We start from the raw sequence: 6,701 nt of genomic DNA on the forward strand, positions 1-6,701 counted from the left end.
GTGTTGTGTGCTAACAAGGGATGGGGAAGAACATCCGATAATAGGACTTAGTACCCAATTTTGACTGAATCCGACAGTCTGTTGTCTTTTTGGACCAACACTGATTTCTTGTGGTGGGCCGCAGCTGTAATCCACATGGCTTTTTAAAGTTATTTCCCGCCCCCAATTTTACGTAATTATCTTTCTAATTACTGTCGCTATTATCCATTAACTTCCATGGATTTACATAAGCATTTATGTTAACAATTACTTAATTTTTTTCCGCCACAAATAACAACAGCAGATTGAATTGGCAAGTGCAAAAGCAAGCAGGAACAAAAAAAAGGTGGATCAGGATTGAATGACAGATTATCAGAATACGAGTGGTTCAGAACCAGGCAGCGAACTTCATCCCTAGTGATAACAAGAAGAACTGCAGCAGGGGAATTTTAACCATTACTCCAGGACTGTGGTCCGTTATTTCTATCCTGTTCTCAGACAAGCTTTCACTATTCCACAGGAATGGTTGAGTCAATTTTTCTACCAAATCCAAACTGAAACACATACTTTTCCTTTTATGGAGTAGCTCCGCCAGCCAAGATGAATGCAGCACAAACATTCACAAGGAAACTGCCAGTTGTGCTATTCTATATACATATCCCTCCTCTTGTATGGGTAAACTAAGGGCCAAACTACATGGGATGTTAAATGCACCTTTGTATTTAGCAGACAGATTTTTAATAAAATGCCAGTAGCTTTAGCTGTGATGGACTAATACTTGGCATCATAGCAGACATGGAGGGTGAATTTCAACTATTCCTTCTCTGTTGTGGTGCGGTCCCAATGAAAATCTTCTTTCTGTTGTTAGTATTTGCTTTAGGGAGTAATGCCCCATTAATACTAATTGGGAATTTCCTCCCAATGCAAATACTAGCTTCATAAGGGTAATTTTCCTCAGGACCAGAGCTTGGAAAAGTTACTTTTCAAAACTACAACTCCCATCAGCCCCAGCCAGCATGGCCACTGGATTGGGCTGATGGGAATTGTAGTTCAAAAAAAGTAACTTTTCCAAGCTCTGCTCAGTACTGCAGGAAGGGAAGAAGGGCTTACATTGTCTTCTCTAAATATAAAGCCTTAAACAACTCTGGACCAGGTTACCTCCTGTAAGCGTATTAAGATCAACAAATGGACTCTAGTTAGTTGTGCCATGGCCTGATGATTATTGGCTTGTGGTAACACAGATGTGGGCTTTTTCAGTGGTAGTGCGGGTGTTGTGCAATGTACTCCCTGATGAAATATAAGAAGCCCCATTACTATTGGCATTTTGTTGGGTTTTGAAGATGGACCTGGTATTCTCTTGACCAGAGTCTGTTTTACTTGCTGTGTTATTTTAATGGGATTGTTTTATTGAATAACTTTACTTACTTACATACTTACTTACTACCTTTATATCTTGTCCTTCCCCCAAAGGGAGCCCAGGGCAGAAAACAACAAGTGATAAAACACTATAAACATCTTTTAACAAAACATCTTAAAAAACATCTTCCAAACAAAACATTTTTTAACAAAAATCTTAAAAACAGTTACAATACGTATGCAGACTAGGATAAAGTCTGGGATAAGATAATTATGGAAGTTTATATTTTAACATCTGTGTAACAGGTTTTTGTATTTCATAAATTGCTTAGAAGCCTGTTTTGGAATTAAGCAGTATCTAATTTTATCACCATTATTATTATTACGCATTTTAAAAAAATTGCACACTAAATGAAAACATTATTTAATGTCACATCTTTGTTGTTGTTGTTATATGCCTTCATCAATTACGACTTATGGTGACCCTATGAATCTTTTTTATATATATTATTCATAGGTTTTTTGCAGAGCTTGGAAAAGTTACTTTTTTGAACTACAACTCCCATCAGCCCCAGCCAGCATGGCCACTGGATTGGGCTGATGGGAGTTGTAGTTCAAAAAAGTAACTTTTCCAAGCTCTGGTTTTTTGTGGTGAGAGGTATTCAGAGGTAGTTTACCATTGCCTTCCTCTAAGCCTATGGCACCCGGTATTCCCAGGCAGTCTCCCATCCAAGTACTAACTAGGCCTGATCCTGCTTAGGTTCTGAGATCAGATGAGATCGGGCGTGTTCAGGGTAGTATGGCAGTAGAATGGCACATCTAAAAAAGGTGTCCCCGCACTTGTAGTGCGAGTCGTTTCCGACTCTTAGGGTGACATCTTGTGATATTTACTAGGCAGACCGTATATATGGGGTGGGATTGCCAGTTCCTTTCCCGGCCTTTCTTTACCCCCCAGCATATGCCAGGTACTCATTTTACTGACCACATATGGATGGAAGGCCGAGTGGACCTCGACCCCTTTTACCAGAGATTCGACTTCCTCTTTCCGTTGGAATCGAACTCCGGCCATGAGCAGAGCTTTCGGCTGCGTTACCGCTGCTTACCACTCTGCGCCATGGAGGATCTAGTTAGCACATCTGGTTAGGTGTTATTAGGACTGTTCAAAACCATTGCCATAACTTATCTCTGAAGCTTGTGTTTAGCTTTTCCTACACTGCATGGGTATCTTTTTGGAAGTAGACAGATGCCATATAGAAAGGGGACTTTAAATGTGTTCTTTGCAGAGGCTGTGTGAAAAAAGCAGGTAAGAGAAAAATCAACTCATTTAAAATGTGGTGTTGGAGGAATGCTTTGCGCATACCATTGACTGCGAAAAAGACAAATTGGGTGTTAGAACAAATTAAACCGGAACTGTCACTAGAAGCTAAAATGATGAAACTGAGGTTATCATCCTTTGGACACATAATGAGAAAACCTGATTCACTAGAAAAGGTAATAATGCTGGGGAAACAGAAGGGAGTGGACAAAGAGGAAGATCAAACAAGAGATAGATTGATTCCATAAAGGAAGCCACAGACCTGAACTTACAAGATCTGAACAGGGTGGTTTACAACAGATGTTATTGGAGGTCACTGATTCATAGGGTCGCCATAAGTTGTAATTGATTTGAAGGCACATAGATTGGGTGGGTGGGTCCTGGGTAGAGGGAAAACCCCTTTCCTTTCCAAAAATAAAACATTGTGAACAGTATCGTTGTTTTTCAGGGTTTCCCCACCTTTTTATTCTACAGCAGGAGCATGTAGTCTCCCACCTAAATTTAAAACCAAAGCTGTCATTGGCCACATCCACACCAGACCTTTATTTCACTTTAGTCAGTCATGGCTTCCCCCCAAAAATCCTGGGAAGTATAGTTTCTGAAGGGTGCTGAGAGTTGCTAGGAGAGGCCCTATTCCCCTCACAGAGCTACAATCCCCTGAAGAGGGGTTGACTGTTAAACCACTCTGGCCACTGAATCTCTGTCAGGGGAATAAGAGTCTCCTAACAACTCCTGGCACCCTTCACAAACTACACTTCCCAGGATTCTTTGGGGGAAGCCATGACTAAAGTGAAATAAAGGTCTGGTGTGGGTGTGGCCACCTAATTAGCCAAGCCAAACAGCTGTGAATCCGGCTTTTAGAACAGACAGTTGGTTCTTACTGAACATGCCCTATGTTATAATAGACTTAAATGTTAAATTCTTAAATTAATTAAAAATCAGCTGTGCATTTTTTTAAACTTTTAAACTGCAGAAGATGAAGGTCAGAATATGGGGCAAGGTCAGTTACAGGATTACAGGTACTCTGTGAACATGGCTGATTTTTAATTAATATCAACAAATTATGAGACCACTGACAGAAAGAAGTTCAACAGGGGCCTGGATTTTTTTTCTCGTTTTACACTTTCGATTCTCTCTGAGTACTTTGTGAACTCTCGATTCTCTCTGAGTATTTTGTGTATTGCCATGAAAATTTAGAGGGTTATTAAGCAAGCTATTCTGAGTTCAGGACTATAAGTTTTGTAAGGTTTTTGTTTTGAAATGTGCTTATGGGAAGCAGCAGAATGGCATGGGGGGTATTTACAATTTAACATTGCAGAATGCAAAAAATCCATGCTGGCTATAGCATACAGCCGCTCTCATGGATGTATAAGTTTTAAATGATTATTTTTCTTTTTTAGGAAAGGAGTACATTGGCAATTCAAATTAACCAGCTTTAAATAATGTATATGTACAAGCTTTCTCCCCTTGGTATTTTTAAATTTTTAATTTTGCTCCAAAAGGTTTTTCTTGGCTGGGACTTTCTAGTCTGAAAACATGGGAAGTGCCTGTAAGGAACGGCTCATTTAAGTGCTCCTTGGGAACTGTGCAAGTTGGTGGTATTGGCATCTGTTGGCTTTCTCCTGTTGCACACAAAACCCAAAAGCAACAAGTGCAGTGATAGTGTAAAGTGTAGGGCCAGTGCATGATATTTTGCTGCCCAAAGGAAGGACAAGATGGCGCCCCACTTCCATTCCATAAACAGAAGCTGGCTAGATTGGCAGGAAGAGCTGTAGCTCAGGGGCAGAGCACATGCTTTGTATGCAAAAGGTCCCTGGTTTAGTCCCCAACATCTCCAGGTAGGACTGGGAGGGAATCCTACGTGAAACCCTGGAGACGCTGCCAGTGAGTGTCAACAATACTGAGCTAGGCCCCATCTGTACTACACATTTAAAGCATTATTAACCCAGGACTTTTTTTGTGACAGTGCACAATGGTATGTAGTACCAGCACTTTTTTTTTTTTTTTGCTGCCCATGCCAGCCACTTTGTGCTGACACCCATGGTATTTTTATCAAAGTATGAGTATCAGCTAGGGATGTGCTAGAATTCTGCCCAATTCAGATTTTGTACTGAATTTTCCATTAATTCGCTGATTCTCAATCACTGAGGATCAGATTTTAATAGAGTGTATTTCCGTGGCTAGTTTTGAAAACAGTCTTTTTAAAAAAGCCTCTAAATCATCAATTGTAAGAATGATAGTTTATATATTTTTAAAAAATAATATTTCCTTCAAAATATCAATATTTTAAAGGAAATATTAATATTTCCTTCAAAATATCAACATTTCCTTTAAAAATATCTATATTAATATCAATATTTTTCAGAGTGAAAATAAAATGGATCAGTAAAAGCAGCAGCTAGTGGATACAGAACAAACCCAAATCAATGCCAGCCTGTTAGGTTGACAGAATTCTTTCAAACCCGCACTGGGCAATGGATCCCATCCCTAGTACCGGCATCTCACTTTTTACCAAAAAAAACCCCACTGACTATACCATTTTAAACAGTTCATGGCTTTCCCCAAAGGATCCTGGGAACTGTAGTTTGTTAAGGGTGCTGAGAGTTTTATGAGATCCCTATACCCCTCACAGAGCTTCAGTTCCCAGAGGAGGGATTGATTGTTAAACCACTCTAGGAATTGTGGCTCTGTGAGGTAGGGATGGAAATATCTGTCAATTTGGGTTCTCTCCGTTTCTCATTTCTCCAGTCTTAAATTCATTTCTCTACATTTCTGCAGCAATTTGCAATTGTTGTTTTTTTTAAAAAAAAAATCCTCAAGAACATTCTCCAGCATTTTAGTACGATTTTCTCCTAATAAACTCTTCTTGTAGGCAGTTTTGTCTAATGTACATATTTTTGCAAGCCATTTCTTGTCATATAATGCATTTTTGCATGTTATTTCCCCTCATATATTCATTTTTATACACACTTTCCCAGGACTGGCACCAGTCTTCAGTGGGCCCTTGGGACCAGAGTGCAGGGGCCCTCTGCAGCGGCGGTACTACCGCCACTGCCAGGGGCTGAAATAGGCCTGGTCGCACCACAGATTAGTGCACTGCACAAACAAGCTTGCCATCACCCAAGATGGTGAGGAGGGATGTTGACGCCCCCTCCACCAAATTGGGCGATGGGAAGCATGTGCACACAGCATGCTAACATGTCACCATGGCACCTGCTCTGGTGATGGGGTGCCGAGGAGGGTGCCTGTCACTCCATGATCTTTGTCAGCATCAGGTTGTGGGGCGCACTCTCCACAACCTGATGCTAGCATCTCTCATGGAGCAGGAGCTCCATCTGCCCAGCTCCAGCAGCAGGGGCCCCTCTCAGTGCCAGTGGCTCTTGGCCAGTGCCCAACCTGGCTACCTGCTGGTGCCAGGCCTGCACTTTCCCTTAGTATATGTATTTGTGTAAACATTGTTTGGTTGGCAAACTGCATAGCAAAATTTGAATAAGTGCAGATTTCAAAGGATGGCTGTGTTTTGGTTTCAGAAACTGCAAATTTGATAGTTCCAGCTTCAAATGCAAACTGAATAAAAGTTCTTGACCATCCCTACTGTGAGGGAAATGGAGTTTTCCTAACAACTCTCAGAACCCTTAACAAACTTCTCTGGGGGAAGCCATGACTGTTTAAAGTGGTATAATAGTGCTGTAAAGGTGCAGTGCAGATAAGACCCTAGCTGGACTAATATACAGCAGCTTCCAATGTTTCTGTGTTGCTGCAATGCCTCTCCTTCCATTCTATGTACTGAAAATTACTGGTATAGAAGTTGAATCCTACTTTAACACTGACAATGAGATAGCATCCTCCATGGAGGATAGTAGTCTAGTTTAGGGTCTTTGTAATAGGCCATGTAGCACATACAATTCTGATCGCCTGCAGAGGGGAATGGAAAGGCTGGGGAGCTGCTATTGCTGCCCCCCCCCAGCCCAGCACTGCTGCCTAAGGTGATTGCCTCACTTTGCCTAATGGTAGGACCAGACCATTGTGAGTGCCTTGCATTGTTCTTTTT

At 41.2% G+C, this 6,701-nt stretch overlaps 1 pseudogene; it reads right to left on the minus strand.

Moving 5' to 3' along the window:
* Positions 1-2,027: 2,027 nt before the first annotated feature.
* LOC133389815 (5S ribosomal RNA) lies at positions 2,028-2,146 on the minus strand (annotated as a pseudogene).
* Between the last annotated feature and the right edge of the window lie 4,555 nt (positions 2,147-6,701).

Source organism: Rhineura floridana, chromosome 7 (assembly GCF_030035675.1).
Source record: "Rhineura floridana isolate rRhiFlo1 chromosome 7, rRhiFlo1.hap2, whole genome shotgun sequence".
NCBI classification, from domain to species: domain Eukaryota; kingdom Metazoa; phylum Chordata; class Lepidosauria; order Squamata; family Rhineuridae; genus Rhineura; species Rhineura floridana.